At 28.9% G+C, this 21718-nt stretch overlaps 1 long non-coding RNA gene across 1 annotated transcript; it reads right to left on the bottom strand.

Moving 5' to 3' along the window:
* Positions 1–2254: 2254 nt before the first annotated feature.
* On the bottom strand, positions 2255–21457 carry LOC123269104. The gene is made up of 3 exons (XR_006510351.1): positions 21293–21457; positions 18833–18927; positions 2255–2362 (listed from the first exon to the last, which is right to left on the bottom strand). It is a non-coding gene; the product is annotated as an uncharacterized LOC123269104 (long non-coding RNA).
* Between the last annotated feature and the right edge of the window lie 261 nt (positions 21458–21718).

Below are 21718 nucleotides of genomic sequence, written 5' to 3'. Positions count from 1 at the left end.
TATTATCTACAAAACAACGTTGATGAAGAAAAATTTATATTTAAGTAAACTTATATAAGAGTTTTGACCATACAGAAAAAAAGGTTCACTTGAGCCAAGAAAATATTTTTCTTCCTAATTATTTTTTTGAGCGAAAAAAAAAATTTTTTTCGACACAAGAAACTTCACTTATTCCAACAAAATTAATTCTCTTGTTTTAAGAAATACGTATCTTGATCCAAGAAAATTTATTTAAGTCAAGAAAATCTTGTTGTTTTGAAAAAATTCAGGCTTTTGCTCCAAAAAATTTAGTTCTTGACAGAAGTAAATTTTCTTGTCTTGAGAAAATTTCTCTCTTGCTCTAAAAAATTAAACATAAAGATAGAAGTAAATTTTCATTAATATTTTTATTGATTAACATGTCAAATAGAAAGATCAAATAATATCGAATCATTTTTTTTCATTCAATATGTATAATTGCACGCTAAAATAATATAAAATGGGTATCAAAAATTCACGAGAAAAATTTTCACAAGGTGAGAAAATTTTTTTCTCAGCTGAAGTAGGTGGCGCTGCTTCCCTAAATTATCTAAAAATCTTGATCAAGTATAAAAATTTATTGTATCAAGTATTTATGATAATTTGAATTAAGAAAAAATTACTTCTACCAAGAATAGAATTTCAAGAAAAATTTTTACTTCGGCCAACACAACTTTGGTCTTCCTTCAAGCATCCAAAAATTTTCTTGAGCCAAGAATTTTATTCTCCAGTTAAGAAATTTTTCTTTCTGTGTATGAAATTATAAATAAGTATTTATATAAACTTATATAAGAATTTCGACCTTATAAAATTTTATACAGTTTTATGTAATGCATTTTTCTAATGTAAAATTTACATTTTTTTTCTGTAATTTTCAAAAGATTTTTTTATCCAAAATTTCACTGATAAATTGTTAAAAAATAATATTTCCAAAAATTAAGACAAAACTCTGATAAAAAATTTAAATAATAAAAAATGGTAAAAATATTTAAAAATAAAACAATAATAACAGTTTAGTTAAATTGAGGACACGATAAAATTGGAGCCTCGTAGTGATACATTTAGTGTAGAGATTTATAGTTATTATTATCCTAATAGACTAGGCGCGATTTGCAACAGACAAAATGATGAACAAGACGGTATTAAAAATAAATAATAAAACAACTAAAATGAGAATGGTGTACATAAAAGAGCAGATGACGAGCAGAGGCAAGGCACGAGGGGGAGTAAAAGAAATCAGATGGGGTATTCCCAATCATTTCGATGATTGCCGTTCGAACAATCCTCAAGTCCCCCGTACCCAAACCATACTTCTCTTTTCTTCTCTTCTCCTTATCTACATCCACATTTACATCAACATTAGTATACACTCTTGTTCTTTTCTCAGTAGAGTAGTAACTAAAGAGGGACGCTTCTTATTTTCTTTCACCCGCACAATCGATACCGAGAATATGCATTCGTGCAAGAGTATTGTAAATGCCGGGGTAAAGTAAAAAAATAAATCAACATTTATGGATAAGAATTTATAGAGTAAGGCAAATCAAAATCAATTTTCGTTCTTTAATATGCCGAAGCATTACCTCGTCCACATCTTGCTACTTAATATTATATTTTATTTTTTATTTATATTTGTTTTTAATTTTTTTAGTGTTTGTTCTGGTTGCAGCTTGTAGACAAGCAATTTACTTTATGGATGAGTTTACAATTGTATCAGAATAATTCTCGGAACAAAATAAACAAAAGTGATACGACGGCGATCTCAGGAGGAATGAGAATGATGAAATTGTCGAGTAATCAAAGTTTTCTCACTTTAACGAAAGCTGTGTGTTAAATCACGGTGATGAGCTTCAAGTTATGTATATTTATGTATGGGTGTATATATACCCATCCTCATCTTCTACCAGCACAAATATAAGTATAATGGCAAATGTTGGACGTGCGGACGTACATAAGGATGCAGATAGTTAAGAGAATGAAGGAGGCGCGGGTGAGGGACTGAAATGAGGATTGAGAAGCGAATTATGAGGACCTGAAAGTATACATATTTATATATATATATACATTCTGAACGATGAACGAAAACAACGGGCTCGAAAACTAAGAGCAACATTGGCAGCAGTTTGAAATACACTTGACTGAATTATGAACCGTAAAAACTCCCAGTGTAGTAAAGCCCAACTAAACCGACTTACGATACTTATAACTATAACTATAACCGTATAGTAGTACTCACCCTCAACTTCAAGCACTGGGTTATTATCGTGCGTGGCTCGGTGTGGTCTGCGGTCCAAACGCCTCTGTACTCTTCAATGTAAGATGCAAGATGCAAGGAGTTACCAGCTGCCTAGAAAATTATAAAAATTCTAAAATAAATATAAATATGAATAATATATTTTTGAGGGAGGAAAAATGCTTTGTAGTTTAACGTGGACTTATATTATTTTCTCGCGATATTACGAGCGTTTTACTTTTTTCTTTTGTAAACGGTTCTTGGAGTAGTGGTCGGGTCTTGTTAACGCGTATGTTTTTTAAAAGAGTATTACGATAAATGACTGGCCCTTGAGACCTTACGCTCATAACCAAGTTTAACTATTTGAGTCAATAGTGTAATAAACAATACTTGTAAATATTTGCTGGGATTTATTGGCGGAAAAATTACTGAGGGTGTAATTAAGGGGCTTGTTACTACCACTGTTAAATATGGGAAATAATTTTTTTTTTTATTTTCGATATGAAAATCAATGATTTTCTAAAAATAGGGAAGTTATTATTTTTATTCCAGTTTTTGAAAATTGAGTTTTCATCAGATCTCCACATTTTAAGTTCCTAGGAAGCTGTTCTTACACAGAAAGAATGGTTCACTTGAACCAAGAAAATATTTTTCTTGCTAATTATTTTCTTGGGCGAAAAAAAAATTTTTTTTTGACACAAGAAATTTCACTTATTCCAACAAAATTACTTCTCTTGCTTCAAGAAATACGTATCTTGATCCAAGACAATTTATTTAAATCAAGAAAATTTTCTTGTTTTGAGAAAATTTTTCTCTTGCTCCAAAAAATTAAGTTCTTGACAGAAGTAAATTTTCTTGTTTTGAGAAAATTTCTCTCTTGCTCCAAAAAATTAAATATAAAGATAGAAGTAAATTTTCATTCATATTTTTATTGACGAATATGTCAAATGGGAAGATCAAATAATATTGAACCACTTTCTTTCATTCAATATGTATAATTGCGTGCTAAAATAATCTAAAATGGGTATCAAATATTCAAGAGAAAAATTTTCTCAAGGTGAGAAAATTTTTTTCTCAGCTGAAGTAGGTGGCGCTGCTTCTCTAAAGTATCTAAAAATCTTGATCCAATATAAAAATTTATTGTATCAAGTATTTATGATAATTTGAATTAAGAAAAATTACTTCCACCAAGAATAGAATTTCAAGAAAAATTTTTACTTCGGCCAAGACAACTTCGGCCTTCCTTCGGGCACCCGAAAATTTACTTGAGCCAAGAATTTTATTCTCCAGTCAAGAAATCTTTTTTTCTGTGTACCTTGAAGAGCTCAAAACTTTAGAATAAATCATTTTTGGAGCGATTTTTTATTCTTTAATCGATACATTTTATTATCATAAGATATTTTTAATTTATAAATTCTGTTAGCAGATTAAAATTTGAATAAATTTCAAATTTAGTGATAACATAAACATTCTAATAAACAATTACATGAGTGGTTTTTAATCATTTTTATGGATTTTAATATTTTTTAAAAATATTTTTATAAAGTTATTATAAAAATTTATTTAAAATTAATTTTATAAAATCGATTAAATCACATTTTTTAATAATCACAAAGGCATAAAAAATAATCGAAAAAAAATAAATTATATTATTATGTTAAAATATCTTCGACATGTAAAAATTATGCAAATTATACTGAGAAAAAAAAGTACTACTTGTTAGAAAATTTTCTTGTCACAAGAATTCTTGATAATTTTCAAGAATATATTTTCTTATCTCAAGAATTGAGCGAATTAATCGAATTATTTTTTATTTAATTCAAGCGAACCTATTCGTTTGTTAATCTATCAAAATTAATGCCAATATTTTATTATCATGATAGATATTGATATTCTTTTGTCAAAAAACCAAAATTTATTTTAAACGATTCTTGAGCCAAGAAATTTTTTTCTGGACAAAAAAATTTTTTTTACTCAGTATAAAATTAAAAATTAAAATTTAATATTCATCAAATTTTATTTAAAAAAAGAAACAATTATTTAGACTATTTCTAATCTAATTTCTAATCGAGTAAAAAGTAATTTTGAAGCATAAAAAATTGTCATAAATGATAGATGTTAATTCATATTCATATTAAGTAAATACAAACATAAAAGTTGGGTGTAATGTATGAAAAATAAAATCCAGCAAGTAAAGGCAAAGGTAAAGACAAAAGTTTAAAGTTAAACTTATAACGTCAGCCATTCACTTAGCGATGGTAATTGTGCGCACGCGCGAATCATCGAAAGTCACGGGAGGACGCACCTGTGATACGCAAACCCAAGTCGAGCAAAAATCAACGATGTATATATAGATATATGGATATATGTATGAAAACACCTGGTTTTTTTCTCATACCTCCCGCGAAGCACTTTACTCTCTTCTTCATCCCCCAGGCATACAACCGCCACCGTTCCCTTTCACAAGCAACGCGAGCCTATTCTATATATGTAGTGTAGTATAATATGTACGATACACTTCTGTGATATGTACTCATGTATTCACATCCACAGATTCGCGAATGATGTATATGCGTAATGTATAAATCTCGCATTTCGACTCCTCTCAGCGCAACTTAAAATTTCATGAGAGTCTGAGCACTTTCCAGCATCTTTAAAAGTTCATATGTGCTGTATGTGCTGAGTTAAAGGGCACACTGAGATATTATCTCATTTTAAAGTTTAATCGATAAGATCCGCGGATTTTTTAAAAGTTATTTAAATTGAGTGTTTGTTTGTTTTAGAATCAATAATAGCAAACATAAATAAAATATTACAAAAATTTTTTGCAAGATTAACTTCTTTATTCTCCATAGAAAAAAAAGTTATGTATAAAAATTACAGAAAATTCTATTAAATTTATGGTGTTACTTGCCCGCCCCGCTGGGCGCTTTATAGAATTGCATTTTTATATCTAGACTAGAAATTTAATTAGAGTATTGTTTTGACTTGCACAAATTCCCAATTCTATCGAATTGGCACGTACCTTTTATCCACACTGATAGAAGGATTTATTTGTATCAAAAAAATATTTGTTAATAGTTAACAAATCATTTATTAGAGACCATTTTTTAGTATCAAACAAATATTTCTTAGTATTTAAAATGATTTGTTTGTATTTAATAAATCAGATATTCATTTATTAAATATTAATAAATCTTTTTAAATACTAAGAAATATTTGTTAAGGACTAAAAAGTGGTTTCTAATAAATGATTTGTTAAATATTAACAAATATTTTTAACTATAAACAAATCCTTCTATCAGTGCATGTAATTATTCTAGCTTATATTCATTGTACCTTTCAATGTGCAATCATTATAACATTCCCGTGTCTTTCTTACAAAAATTAATAATAATTGATATGAAAAAAAAAAATTTGTAATGAGCATTGAAAGTTTCAGTTAAAGAAATTGCAGGTCTCATAAGTGAAGAAATCTGCCTAGTATATAAACATAACCAATAGAATTAAAAAATTTATTTTAAATAAATGACAATCGAATAGAATAAATTTAGTTAAAATAAAAATTCATTATTTCTAAGTCAAAAAAATATAGCTTCCGGATAAGTAATCACCAACATATCATATACTAATACCTTCTCCGAAACACGCTGGATCTTATGGTACAAGTATTATTCCGATCGGTTCAGTAGTTTTCGCAGTATAACCGGACAAAAAAACCGGCTATCCATTTATTAGTATAGATATATACTTTCAATTAAAATTTAATTTTTCCATTTTATTAATAAAATTTAATGTATATTTTAATTTTACGTCAAACTGGATTCGAATTTATATTAAAACAACAAAATTTAATTTTAAAGTCATATTAATTACTTAATTTCTTTTCTGGTTTTGAATAGAACTTAAGCAAAATTTAGTAAAAATATCAACAAAGACTGAAATTTTTGACGTTATAAGTAAAAGGTAATTAGCGGATAAAATATAAAACAAAAAGCACGTATTTCCGGCTATCCATTTATTAGTATAGATTAATGTCAAGACATAACTGTCAAATTTATATTCCTCTAAATGTAATTTTTACATAATCGAAAAAAAAAATTCTAAAATTGACTTGAATAAAAAAAAAAAGTTGTATATAATTTTATAAAAAAAATTTTACGCGGTATGTTATTTTTACACATCCATTCCAAAAATAAAATAGTTTTTTTTTTATAAATTTAAAATTATCCAACCATTTCAGCAATTTTTTCCAGTATTTTAAAAAATTAAATATTTTCCTTCATTTGAAATTCATCTGAAAAAAAAGATTTTAATCATAAAAAGTCCGAGTTGTAAACAAAAATAATAAATACAAGAATAACTTGTATTAATTCAATCAAAAGTTAAATCAACTCTAAAATGAAATTTTTTGTATCAGATCACCAGCATTATTACTTATACAGAAATAAAAATATTTGAATAATAAAACAACATCAGATAAAAGTGGTTAAGAAGCGGCCGTTATACATTTCGATTATTCAAGATCGGCTGGGCTGGCTTGGGCTCCCTGGACACGGAATGGCCGCTCCAAGAAGAAGTACCCAGAAATACCGGGCACAACCAATGATAATTCATGGTGAATTCAATTTGAATAATTCCACCGCGTGCGGTTTATACTCCTGGCATCGGCATCGACATTCCCCGCTACACCATCGAGTACCAGCACACCTTATTATCTCACGTACCTCTGGTACCACCAGTCTGATACTCTGCTTCAGTCCAACAGTCAGCAACAAAGGTACACTCACCTACAACTTACAACAAACCTTAATCCTATCATATCAATACCGATACCAATCCAGCATCCAGCATCTAGCATATCCACCAATCGACGTACCCCATTACCATCTTTTCCCAGGATATTTTCCATTACTCGCTTTATATATTATTTATAATATTACAATATATATTTAACAACCACACTCAACTTTATATTCTCTGTGGAAGATCTCCAATCCACCCCCACCGTTTAAATCTAAATATTTCAATGAGATCTCTTTGTTTCATCCAGATCGGTTCTTAACTCTGCTGTTAACTCATAGCGCGAGACCAATTCCACTCGGGCTCATTATTCCGTCCAGCATAAAAATATTCTTCGGCAGCAAGTATTTCTTAAAGCACACGTCTTCTTCTTTCTCGTATTTTTCTTCTTTCAACAGAGGTATGTGCCATATTGAGGAAGGTATGCGCCTCGTCATGCCAAGATTAAAGATCTTCTTCAACTGAAGCTTATTCTCATTTCTTCTTGATTCTTAAAGCCACCTTATTCCCTTTAGCCGTAACCTCTTATCGTCTTTATGAACACAAGTCCGCTGACATCGCTCAGATCATCAGCGCCATCCACTCAAGGCAAGGGTGGAGGAATATTCTTAATAAAAAGTGTTATCGCCTCTTCGAGAGAAACACTCGATTGATACCTCCTGGGTACCGATCTTGACATAAATTTATACCTTCTTTAGTTCATTTATCCTCCACTTGACTAGTAAACTTTACTTATGTTCTACACAATAATTTACTCTTCTTTGGATGTCCCTTAGTTAGCCTAACCTTTAAGAAAATATTTTTGAACATACAAGTCAATTATTTGAGCAAATTGGTTGTTATTTTTTGCCAGCCTCAAACTTTTTTGCGACAAGATATATATTACTTCACAGTTGATGATTTTTAATTGATTTTATCTCTCAGCAGTGAAATTCATTCCGAAAAAGACTCAATTTATATTTTTTCTTGGTTTGAAGATAAATAAATTTTAATAATTAAAAAAAATTGCATGAATATTTTATTTCAATTTTTGCAAGTCGCATTTTTTGATAAATTCTCTTTACAATAATTTACTTGCAAAGAAATCCTAAAAATTGCCACATAAAAGTTAATTAAAGTAATTAAATTTATTTCATTGAGCGTAGTAATGTCAATAATGTATCACGGAAAGAAGAAATATAGAAAAGTTACATTATATAATGTAACGTGGCGCTCTGTGATGAAAACTGGAAAAATTACAGTTTGAGATTGTAATTATTACAGATTTTGTAAGAATTACATTGTAAAATGTAAATATTACATGGAAAGCTCTGAAAATTAACATTTAAAGTTTGAATTTAGAAAAATGTTATTTTGAACTGTACACTGAAAAAAAGGTTCACTTGAGCCAAGAAAATATTTTTCTTCCTAATTATTTCCTTGAGCGAAAAAAAAAATTTTTTTTTTGATACAAGAAATTTCACTTATTCCAACAAAATTAATTCTCTTGTTTAAAGAAATACGTATCTCGATCCAAGAAAATTCATTGAGGTCAAAAAAATCTTGTTGTTTTAAGAAAATTCAGCCTCTTGCTCCAAAAAATTTAGTTCTTGATAGAAGTAAATTTTCTTGACTTGAGAAAATTTCTCTTTTGCTCCAAAAAATTAAATATAAAGATAGAAGTAAATTTTCATTAATATTTTTATTGATTAACATGTCGAATGGGAAGATTAAATAATACTTCATTATTTTTTTTTCATTCAATATGTATAATTCCACGCTAAAATAATATAAAATAGGTATCAATTATTCAAGAGAAAAATTTTCTCAAGGTGAGAAAATTTTTTTCTCAGCTGAAGTAGGTGGCGCTGCTTTCTAAAGTATCTAAAAATCTCGATCAAAGATAAAAATTTATTGTATCAAGTATTTATGATAATTTGAGTTAAGAAAAAATGACTTCCACCAAGAATATAATTTCAAGAAAAATTTTTACTTCGGTCAACATAACTTCGGTCTTTCTTCAGGCACCCAAAAATTTTTTTGAGCCAAGAAATTTTTTTTTCTGTATAATTTTTCTAGTTTTGAATACGACGGGACGCTTGTTACTATTTATAATGTAATTTTTCAAGTTTTATTTTTTCCGTGTATCATTTTTTACTTTTTACTTTGATATTTATTAACAAGACTTAAAAAAAAAAATTAGGAAAACGGTTGACTTTGAAGGCCATCCCTGCAACTTCCCGCTACTTTCGTAATTAAGCGCTCAAAATTTCACTTATTACGTTTTTGAGCTCTTCGAGCTCAAAAATATGATTTTCGTGTCAAAAGTCTGAAGTTTAAAAAATATTTTTAATGAAAATTCGGTACAATAGAAAAAAAACAAATATGAGTTTCTTAGCGTAGGTGAAAATTGGAGAGCACACGTAATAGAAGCCCGATGTCTCATTGTGACTTTTCCAAAAATTTATATAAAGATAGAAATATATAGATACAGATATAGAAATATGACATGTGTAATACATAAATACATATATATATTTCGAGTTGTAAAAGAAAACTAAGTTGCTTCAAGGGGTTACTCTTGTCATGCGTTGCCTTTCGTGAAATACGTGATCGACATAAAGAAATAATCAGAGTCAACATATCCCACTAGGAATTCTTCCCGTGAAAAACCGCGTAAATGCTTCATGCATAAAATATATGTATGTACATATATTTATTGTACACATATACATATGTATGTATACAGAAGATATTATATTATACGGCTAATACATAGACATCCGAATATGTGTGTGTTTTTTCTTCAACTTCTACTTCTGGGATTTCACAAATCATTCGTCTGATATATATAATACTGTATGTATACACACAACCCACCCTCTCAATTCTCGATTCTATTTTAGTAACGATACCTCGGAGGACATGTGTTCCACTCGGCGCGGGGACCGGGTGATGGGAATCAGTAAAAAATATAAAAAGAAGTAAAGAAACAAGTCAGGCAATTGGCGATTATCGATTACCTGTCGCGGGAATTCAACGAGGGCTAACTTGATGCGCGCGACCCCGAAACGAGCCTCGGGATAATGTATAAGTAGTCTTTTAACGTTATTTTTTCTTACTTTTATTTCATAAGTCTTTGTTCGGGAAATCCTAGTTTTTAGGGTGGTACGGCTTTTTGTTTAAAATTACAGGGGATGCTTTTTCACGCGTTCTTTCTGTCAATTTTTGCTTCGAGTTTTGGTTATTTTGATTTTTTAAACTCCGACATTATTGAGGCTCCATTTGTGAATTTAAGTTTCAAGGTCGAAACTTTTATTTGGGGTAAAAAGTTTATACAATGTTGCAATTTTATTAAGTTTGAAGTTTACTTTGTGTATGGATGATTTCAATCAAATAATTTAGGCTCTAAAAATCGAGACCGAGGAAAATTTTTTGGTATCATCAATTATAATCTATATTATTAAAAGAATAAGAAAAAAATTGTGGCGACTATATTTATATGATAAAATGAGTTTTTATGGTTAAATTTGGTATCATTAGAAAGGTCTTGACCTGGAGTTGTGCCTTTTCAAGGTTTCATATCATTATCACGGATAGTCAATTTATTATGAAGTATTTAGACTGGATTCAAAAATGCTCTATCTCGAGATACATGATTATAAAATGACCCGGTATCTCGTTAACTATTTACATTTTTAAAGATATACGCTCATCTCGATGTTACACTCATCGAGATCTTTCATTTGAGTACTCACATCAATTTTTCATATATTTTATATATTTATATATATGTATATATGAAAAATATATCAAAAATGCATGTGGATACTCAAATGAAAGCTCTTGATGAATGTAACATCGGGATGAGCTTATATATTTAAAAATGTCAATAGTTAAAAAAGTACAGTACAATTTAACAAATATCTTGTGAAATATTGACATTTTTGAAGATATAAGCTCATACCTATGTTACAATCATCAAGACCTTTCATTTGAGTACTCACATCAATTTTTCATATATTTTATATACTTATATATATGTTACATATTTATATATATGAATATATATGAGAAATATATCAAAATGCATGTGGGTACTCAAATGAAAGCTCTTGATGAATGTAACACCGGGATGAGCTTATATCTTTAAAAATGTCAATAATTAAGAAATGACCTTGTATCTTGTGAACTATTGACATTTTTTAAGATATAAGCTCATCCCTACGTTACACTCATCAAGACCTTTCATTTGAGTACCGACATCAATTTTTTATATATTTCATATATTATATATATATATATATGAAAAATATATCAAAAATGCATGTGGGTACTCAAACGAAAGCTCTTGATGAGTGTAACATCGGGATGAGCTTATATCTTTAAAAACGTCAACAGTTAAAAAAGTACAAAATTCAAATAATAAAAATTCATCATTATTTTATATTAAGTAAATAAAAAAAAAATGATCAAACCTTTTAATTAAATATAAAATTTTTTTACAAAACAGAAAAGTTTTCTCATAAATAATTTATTTTATCGGTCAATAAAATATTAAAGCAATTAAATTGTTAATGAGAAGTTTTTTAATTAATAATTATTTCGGTCAACGAACTTCAAGATTAATAATAAAATTAAAGATTGTATAAATGATTTTTTTTTCTACAGCAAGTTTCGTGATCTCAAAGTTTCTTGTCTGATTCGTGATTCAGTTAGAGTTTGAGGTTTGAGGTCGAGCAATCGTCATTATGTCGCCCTGGCATCGGCGCCGTCTTCAGCCGCTGCGTTAGTCCGAATGGAAGAACAAACGCATCAGCAGAAGCCACGAGGTAAGTTGAAGAGTAAAAATGGATAAAATAAAAATAAATGAAAATGAAAATAAAAAGAAGCAAGAGCCAGTGGTGAACTGGGAGGGTGAGGGGTGTAGGAGCATAGCAGTTGCGTGGAGAATGAAAAAAAATATAATAAAAATTGAGGTAGTGAGGGACAAAAACGAGGCATTAGCGCTGTCGAGCTACCGTGTGGCGTTGGTACTTAAACTCACTCTCGGCCTACTACTCAGAGGTTCTTATTTGACCGCCTGCTGGTGCAGCTCCGGCAGCTCCTCACTGATGTCCACTTCTACTTACCAAATTAACATTATTACGACGCTCTTTCGCAATCAGTCTACCAGGGATATAATCAATGTATAACCGAGTCTTAGCAGTAATTTAAGAATAATGAAAAAACTATAATAATAAAAATATTAAATTAAACTACTTCAATCTTCATTTCTCGACGCTCAAAGCTATACTACCTCTATCCTCCTTATTATTCTTATTCTTGGTTCCATTATAACCACCATTGAAATTAACGTTGGTCATTGAATTTTATTTATTAGAGGTCATACTGGATAATTAAATTCCACATTATACAGTCGGTTAATAATTGTACATTATCACGACTAATTACTTAATTCAAGAAAATTATTTTCTTCAAAATTTCAATTTTATTTTAAGATATTCAGCTCTTTTTAATTTTTACTAGCAACTTTGCAGTCACTATGTGACTGCCATGACTTGTAAACTATAAATAAATAAAATTTTGCTTTATTAAATGATGACTTTTGTTAAATTGTACTGTACTTTCTTAAATATTGACGTTTTTAAAAATATAAACTCATCCCAATGTTACACTCATCAAGAGCTTTCATTTGAGTACCCACATGTATTTTCATATATTTTTCATATTGACATATATATAATATATAAAATATATGAAAAATTGATGTGGGTACTTAAATTAAAGGTCTTGATGAGCGTAACATCGGGATGAGCTTATATTTTAAAAAATGTCAATAGTTCACAAGATACAAGGTCATTTCTCGATTATGTATCTAGAGATAGAATATTTTTAAATGCAGCCTAAATTCTTATCATAATAAATTGACTATCGGTGAGAATGATATGAAACCTTGAAAAGGCACAAATTCAAGTCAAGACCTTTGCAATGACACTAAATTTCACTAAAAAAACCGATTTATCACAGGACTATCCTGGAAACAAAATTTTTCTTATTCTCCTAATAATATAAATTTAACAAATATTTTTTCTTTTAACTAGAACTCTTAAATTAAGAAGTTAGAATTTAAGACAATACATTTTTTAATTATTTCATCAAAAATATTTCTTAGCTAATCTCTTCGGTACCTTAACTCAATTTTTAGTGAAAGTAAAAAAAAAAATAATATTTTCTTATAAGAATTCAAATTTCCGACAAGCATGTAGTAAAAGTTTGTGATATTAAATTCAAGCATAACAATAGAACAAATAAATGCACGGAACACGTTGTACAATGAATGTAGTTTGCGACGAGCAAAGTGCTTTTGGTGTCGTGTGTTGAGTGTAAAGACCCAACACATCAAGTAAGTACTTGAACTCGTCGACGATCATGACAAAAGACTCAATGGGTTTAGGTGATATTTATGTGTATAAATACATTTGAATATAGAAAGCTGTGACTAAAGTTTAAGTTTGCGTTAGCAGAGACTGCAGACTAAGTAGAGTGTCCTTTTTTGGAAGGAAAGGATCAGTCGCGGACTTGACAACTCTGTCCATTGCTACTCATAACTGTCCTTTGCTACTCATCTTACGCGTTTCTCACTGAAGTGTGTACCCTTCCAATGACTTCGCTAATATAACATGAGTTGACGTGTAAACATGCACGCGATGAAAAATAATACCCGAAAAAAATATAAAAATTAGTTTTGGCTCTGCTGGTAATTACTGGCGAGACGATAGACGATGCCAGATGCTTATATTGACAGAGACAACCATGAATAAGGATAAGTTTGAATAAGGTTGAAGTTATTTTATTGAATAAATTTAACGTAGTACTTGATGTTTTCTCTGTAATCAGGAAAAAAGTTGCGCAGTGTGTACTCAGTATTGACATGTGTGAGTAAGAATAAGAATAGAAGATGAGAATAAAATAATTTTAGTGAGAAAAGTTTGGTTGGGAGTAGAGATAGGAGGGAAAAAGCACGTTCAGTTGTCCTTAAATTTTATTCTCACTCGAAGTCGTCAATACGAATGAACAATTTGACGAATCTCCCGGTTGGATCCGATTGAAAATAGGACACATTTTGTCGCATGATACGTGGGTTTTCAGTCCACGGTTGAGCAACTCCCGCTGATGATATTCGCGAGGGAGTGACGGAGAGTGTGTGGAATATAATATATGTAATGGTAATGCCAGGGTAGGAGGGTGAAAGGGAAGTAGAGCGTTATCGAAGGGAGCAAACGCTAGGAAAGTAGGAGAGACGACTAAGAGAGTGCCTCCTTTGTACCTTTGAACTCGTTTCCGCAGACGGTTTTATTTTTTAGATTTTTTTAACGAAAACGTTTCTTTGAAGTGGAAAAGTTTTCGGCGAGAAGAAAGAAAACTACAAGAAGATGACTCCCGGGCACGTTTTAGTTTGTACGACTCCTTTTCCTTTCCTTTATTCATTTTTATTTTCTCCACGCAAAGTACGCTGGCTCTCATTTTTTACCGGTAATTTACTGGGGAATTTGTTTATGACCTCACGATGAGTAAATAATGCGGTTTAATTTTTTTTTTCTTTATAGTTAATTATTTAATGTTTTAAATAATATTTCAGTGGTTTGAGTCGTGTGTTGTTAATTAATTATTAAGAATTACAATGTAAATGTTGATTTATATACTCAGATTAAAATTAAGATGAAACCTAAAAAATTAATTTAAAATAATGCATGACTATTTTTTTAAGAACATGTAGGACAGGGAATATTCAAATTTTGAACAGAATACTGGGACGCTTTTTAACCAAATAATTATTGAATAAAAAATTATGAAACTTGGCAGGAGTATGTAAATAATAGTCCTTCGTAAATTGATTCTTTTATTTTTAAATTTAATCATTGAAAAAAAATTATAAATAAATAAGTAGTGTTTAAGCGTAAAACTGCACAAAATAAATTTTACTACACTGAAAAAAAATTAACTTGAATCCAGAGTAAAATTTTTGAACCAAGAAAATAATTTTTGAATAAGCTCATTGTCTTGAACCAAGACAAAAAATTCTTCAATCAAATAAAATGTACTTAAACCAAGTGAAATTTCTTAGTTTAAGAATTTTTCAACTTAAACCAAAAAGATAAAATTCTTCAAAATTATTTAATTAATTCAAGTAAATTTGTTTTTCTGTGTATAAAGAAATTACTAATAAACGTACAACCAATATGATCTTTGAGATTGGTTTAATTTTTTCGCTACTCTTTATTTTAATTTAGATTACTTATAAGCCAAAATTATTAAAATGCAGCTAGGTTAGGGTAAAAAACTAATTATCAACAAAAAATTTCAATTACTATACTTTTATGTGGGCTGCAAGCGTGCCAAAAATAAATTATCTAGTTTTTTTTTTTTTACATGTGTTCCAAATAAATTAACCGATATATTCAATTGGCATTTGTTGTCATTAGTCCAGACTGAATTACCGACATTAGACTGTACTACATGTTCTTAAGATATTTTACAGAATCAGAATAAAATTTAGTTTTAAATAAAAACAATTAAAATATCATTGCATTTTATTTTTAACTGATTATTAAAAATGAAAAATATTTATCCAACATTATTTTTAAAAAAATAAGCTGGTATATAATTAATTACTCCAAAAAAGTAATTTATAAATGCCAGTCGAATCATTATAAATGCATTATTTTTCAAAGTACCCTCTCAGTCTGGCTCCATTATTTTCCTCTACTTTATGGTAAGGTATTTAGAATTTCCAGTATATAAAATAGTAGGATCGATATATGCAGAGAGTCGATGACTCCCGAGAGACAAGACGAGAAATTTTATTCATCAACTGCGTTCTCGGCTCGCACACTCGCGATCTGACTCTGGCGTACATCCCCCCACGAAGAGAAGACGTATATGCGGGTGCTGAGCAAAAGGACCAAGAAACCCAAAGTACACTACATATATATATTACACACATTTAAGCTCACTAATACCAATAGCAAGATGAAGTTTAAAAAAGGAGAGGTGTCGCGGTGTCAGCGACAGTGAAAAATTCGCCAATTAAAAAAATCTCATTTCTTCGGGTAACGAGGGGTGCCGCGCAATTAACGTCAAGGCCGAAAATGATTTATAAGCGGGCGGGTGTTTGGCGTATGCTCGCCCTGGGGTAGCTTATCATAAATTAATGAATTATCAGAAAGAACCTATGTATATATATATGTATACATGAAGAGCATAGAACCTAGCCCCGCGGGTAATGCTAAAATAAAATATAAAAAAGTGGCTATATACTCTTCTCTCAACTCGGGCTGTATATTAAAAAATATATACATATATATTTTTAATATTCAAGAGTCGCAGAACCATCAATATAGAACGTCAAATATTCATAAACGTGAACCTGGTGTTATGTGTATACTAAAGGTGTTAACAGGGACGGATCTCAGTACCTTGTTAACGTAATTTGAATTTATAAAATATTTAAGAGGATAAAAGTTTGTGTACGCCGATGTACATAATGTAAAGAGTATCGGCTTCGTTACATAGAATACTATATAATATAATATATTGAAACAAAATAATAATGATGATGATAATGATAATGATAATGGTGATAAAGATACCTAAGAACAAGTATTGAGGAGTACTTACTAAATGTACAATGTATGTACACAAAAAAAAAGGTTCACTTGAGCCAAGAAAATATTTTTCTTCCTAATTATTTTCTTGAGCGAAAAAAAAAATTTTTTTTGGCACAAGAAATTTCACTTGTTCACTGATAGAAGGATTTGTTGATAGTTAAAAATATTTGTTAATACTTAACAAATCACTTTTTAGTCCTTAACAAATATTTCTTAGTATTTAAAAAGATTTATTAATATTTAATAAATGAATATCAGATTTATTAAATACAATCAAATCATTCTAAATATTAAGAAATATTTATTTAATACTAAAAAGTGGTCTCTAATAAATGATTCGTTAACTATTAACAAATATTTTTTAATATAAATAAATCCTTCTATCAGTGTTCCAACAAAATAGATTCTCTTGCTTTAAGAAATACGTATCTTAACCCAAGAAAATTTATTTAAGTCAAGAAAAACTTGTTGTTTTGAGAAAATTCAGGCTCTTGCTCCAAAAAATTTAGTTCTTGACAGAAGTAAATTTTCTTGTTTTGAGAAAATTTCTCTCTTGCTCTAAAAAATTAAATATAAAGATAGAAGTAAATTTTCATTAATATTTTTATTGATTAACATGTCAAATGGGAAGATCAAATAATATTTCATCATTTTTTTCATTCAATATGTTGAAATTGCACGCTAAAATAATATAAAATGGGTATCAAATATTCAAGAGAAAAATTTTCTCAAGGTGAGAAAATTTTTTTCTAAGCTGAAGTAGGTAACGCTGCTTCCCTAAAATATCTAAAAATCTTGATCAAATATAAAAATTTATTGTATCAAGTATCTATACTAATAAATAGAAAGTCGGTTTTTTTGTCCGGTTATACTGCGAAAACTACTGAACCGATCGGAATAATACTTATACCATAAGATGCAGCGTGTTTCGGAGATTATAGTATATGATATGTTGGTGATTACTTATCCGGAAGCTAAATTTTTTTGACTTAGAAATAATGAATTTTTATTGTAACTAAATTTATTCTATTCGATTGTCATTTGTTTAAAATAAATTTTTTAATTCTATTGGTTATGTTTTTATACTAGGCAGATTTCTTCACTTATGAGACCTGCAATTTCTTTAACTGAAACTGTCAATGCTCATTACAAATTTTTTTTTTTATATCAATTATTATTAATTTTTGTAAGAAAGACACGAAAATTTTATAATGATTGCACATTGAAAGTTACAATGAATATTAGCTAGAATAATTATATAGATAAAAGGTGCATGCCAATTCGATAGAATTGAGAATCTGTGCAAGTCAAAACAATATTCTAATTAAACTTCAAATCTAGATCTATATTAATAAATGGGAAGCCAGTTTTTTTGTTCGGTTATACTGCGAAAACTACTGAACCGATCGGAATAATACTTATACCATAAGATGCAGCGTGTTTCGGAAAAGGTTTTAGTGTATGATATGGTGATGACTACTTATCCGGAAGCTATATTTTTTTGACTTAGAAATAATGAATTTTTATTGTAACTAAATTTATTCTATTCGATTGTCATTTGTTTAAAATAAATTTTTTAATTCTATTGGTTATGTTTGTATACTAGGCAGATTTCTTCACTTATGAGACCTGCAATTTCTTTAACTGAAACTTTCAATGCTCATTACAAATTTTTTTTTTCATATCAATTATTATTAATTTTTGTAAGAAAGACACGGGAATGTTATAATGATTGCACATTGAAAGGTACAATGAATATAAGCTAGAATAATTACATGGATAAAAGGTACGTGCCAATTCGATAGAATTTGGAATTAGTGCAACTCAAAACAATACTCTAATTAAATTTCAAGTCTAGATCTAAAAATGCAATTCTATAAAGCTCCCAGCGGAGCGGGCGAGTAACAGCTAGTTTATAATAATTTGAATCAAGAAAAAATGACTTCCACCACGAATAGAATTTCAAGAAAAATTTTTACTTCGGCCAACACAACTTCAATCTTCCTTCAGACACCTGAAAATTTTCTTGAGCCAAGAATTATGTTCTCCAGTCAAGAAATTTTTCTTTCTGTATACTAGCTAGATATTTATCAATTTTTATTTAATTTTTTTTTTTTTTTTAGTCACTCACCCGTCAAGCGACCTCGAACACATCGCACCAAGGTACCGTGGAATCGCTGGACTCTGGAGCTGGAGTAGTATTGAGAGTGATCAGGTAGACTGGATCTGTTGGATGAAATAAAGTGTAAGTTTATAAGGAATTGTATCAAGGTTGGAGATAAATAAAAGCACATGCCAAAGCCAAACCCGGTGACTTTTGTTTAATCACCGGTGTTTTTGTTTTTAATGTATTTGTTGTATTTGTTGTTTCATGTAGGACGATAGGTACTGTAGGTGTGGGTATTTATTATTGTGTTATGGTGTTGGGTAGATCCAAGCTCAAGTGTTATGGGTGTTTTATGTTGACCAAGCAAATGTTTTTGAGACCCTGAAACAGTACACGCCACTCTCAATCAATTTCACGGAGCCCGGACTGTTAATTATACAGTGAGACCGAGTACCAGGTTGTAAGAACAACCATTGTCATGATTTTAAAACATTCGATGACTTTCATTACATGCTTTTAACACGATCGCTTGTTAAGCCCAGCTTCTCGGAGAAAAAAAAATCATATTATATTATTTAGTATACGTGTAATTAAATGTAAGGCTTTGGTTTAGCTTTAGTTCAATCTTTTCTGAGGGGTTTTTTTTTAGTCGTGATAAACTTCCTTGAAAAACACCCAGCATCCGTTCCAATCAATTCTAATTATTACGTCATAAATTTAATTGGTCGTGATATGGGAAATTGCAGACTGACAATTTTTGTTTTTTGATTAATTTTAATTTTTTAAGGCATTTTTTAATTACTTGGAAAAATTGTTGTGAAATTTTATTATTTTAAATTTTATTTTAACTGAGTTTAATAATTAAAAAAAAAATTAATAAATATAATTATTAAAATTATTAAACAAATATCAATTTTTTCTATTTTGTATTTTTTATGAAAACAATGTAAAAATTAATTTTACTGCAAAAATTGTCAAATTTTTTCCCATATCATTCGTCAGTTTGAAATAAATTATTGCAAATAAAATAATTATCAACTCTTAAAAAAAATAGTAAAATCTTCATTTAATCTATATTATTAAGAGAATAAGAAAAATTTTGTATCCAGGATAAGCACATAATAAAATCGGTTTTTTTAGTGAAATTTAGTATCATTGCAAAGGTCTTGACTTGAATTTGTGCCTTTTCAAGGTTTCATATCATTTTCACCGATTGTCAATTCATTATGATAAGTATTTAGACTGCATTCGAAAATGCTCTAGCTTTAGATGCATAATTAAGAAATTACCTTGTATCTTGTGAACTATTGACATTTTTAAAGATATAAGCTCATTTCGATGTTACACTCATCAAGAGCTTTCATTTGAGTACCCACATCAATTTTTCATATATTTATATATATTATATATATGTATATATGAAAAATATATGAAAATGATTGTGGGTACTCAAATGAAAGCTCTTGATGAGTGTAACATCGAGATGAGCTTATATCTTTAAAAATGTGATTACTTAAGAAAGTACAGTGCAATTTAACAAATATCTTGTAAAATATTGACATTTTTAAAGATATAAGCTCATCCCGATGTTACATTCATCGAGACCTTTTATTTGAGTACCCACATCAATTTTTCATATATTTATATATATTATATATATATATGTATATATGAAAAATATATCAAAATGCATGTGGGTACTCAAATGAAAGGTCTCGATGAGTGTAACGTCGGGATGAGCTTATATCTTTAAAAATGTCAATAGTTAAAAAAGTACAGTGCAATTTAACAAAAGTCATTATTTAATAAAGTAAAATTTTATTTTTTTATAGTTCATAAGCCACGGCAGTCATATAGTGACTGCAAAGTTGCTAGTTATCATTAATTATTTCAAAAAATTTATTTATCATTTAATTACTATAATTATTGAAAAAAAAATATTATTTTTTTCTATTTTGTATTTTTTATAAAAAAAATCTAAAAATGAATTCTACTGCAAAAATTGTAAAATTTTCCCTTATCATTCTTCAATTTAAATTAAATTATTCCAAGTAAAATAATTATCAACATTAAAAAAAAAAATAATAAAATCTTCATTTCATATTAATAAAAAATTTAATTATATTTTTTATAAAAATATCTGCTATAATACTGAATTCTTATTAAAGAATTTCCTTGTTGATAATTAAATTAAATTTTAATTAAATAAAAATACATTAAAATGCTGTTGAAAGTATCAGACATCCCATAAATTGTTTATTTAATTCAAAAAAATATAAAAAAATTAATTTAAAATTGACAAATTATTATTTAAATAATTTACGTCAAAAAATCAAAAATATTAAAAAATGTCTGCTATTATCAACATCGTTGCATGTATTTTCTCAAATCTATTTAATTTCCCCTCAGACAAATGCAAAGCATTTAATCTATCCCATGTAAAAGTTCTATTCTGAAAATAAACATACAAAATAAATTATTTACCATCAAACATAAAATAATTCTTCAATAAATATCTAAAAAAAGTGACAATGTTGATAAAAAATACTAAGTGTCATTCTGTTGACTCCAATACGCAATTTTACATCTCCGACAATGACCTTGTAGGTTAAAATTTAATTAGAAAAAAAAAAAAAAATAAACGACGCGAGTACTTTTAATATTTATCGAAAATTAATCGCGCGCGAGTTTAAATAAATACTGAATAACAAAAAACAAACATTAATTACTTAATTAATGAATTAAAACATCAATTAGAGCCGCGAAATGTCAACCTGAAGCTTGCCGTGACTCTTCTGAGGTGAGAATGATGCGCACGACGCAATGACGCGGTAAATAATGGCGTCGCAAAAGCGCGCGCTTTTAAAAACTGTCAAATCTGCATTATCGATTGGTTGAATTAAACTAGTG

Source organism: Cotesia glomerata, linkage group LG7, assembly GCF_020080835.1.
Source record: "Cotesia glomerata isolate CgM1 linkage group LG7, MPM_Cglom_v2.3, whole genome shotgun sequence".
Classification (NCBI taxonomy): domain Eukaryota; kingdom Metazoa; phylum Arthropoda; class Insecta; order Hymenoptera; family Braconidae; genus Cotesia; species Cotesia glomerata.
The sequence above is the reverse complement of the archived record's forward strand: the minus strand, read 5'-3'. Positions and strand labels throughout refer to the sequence as shown.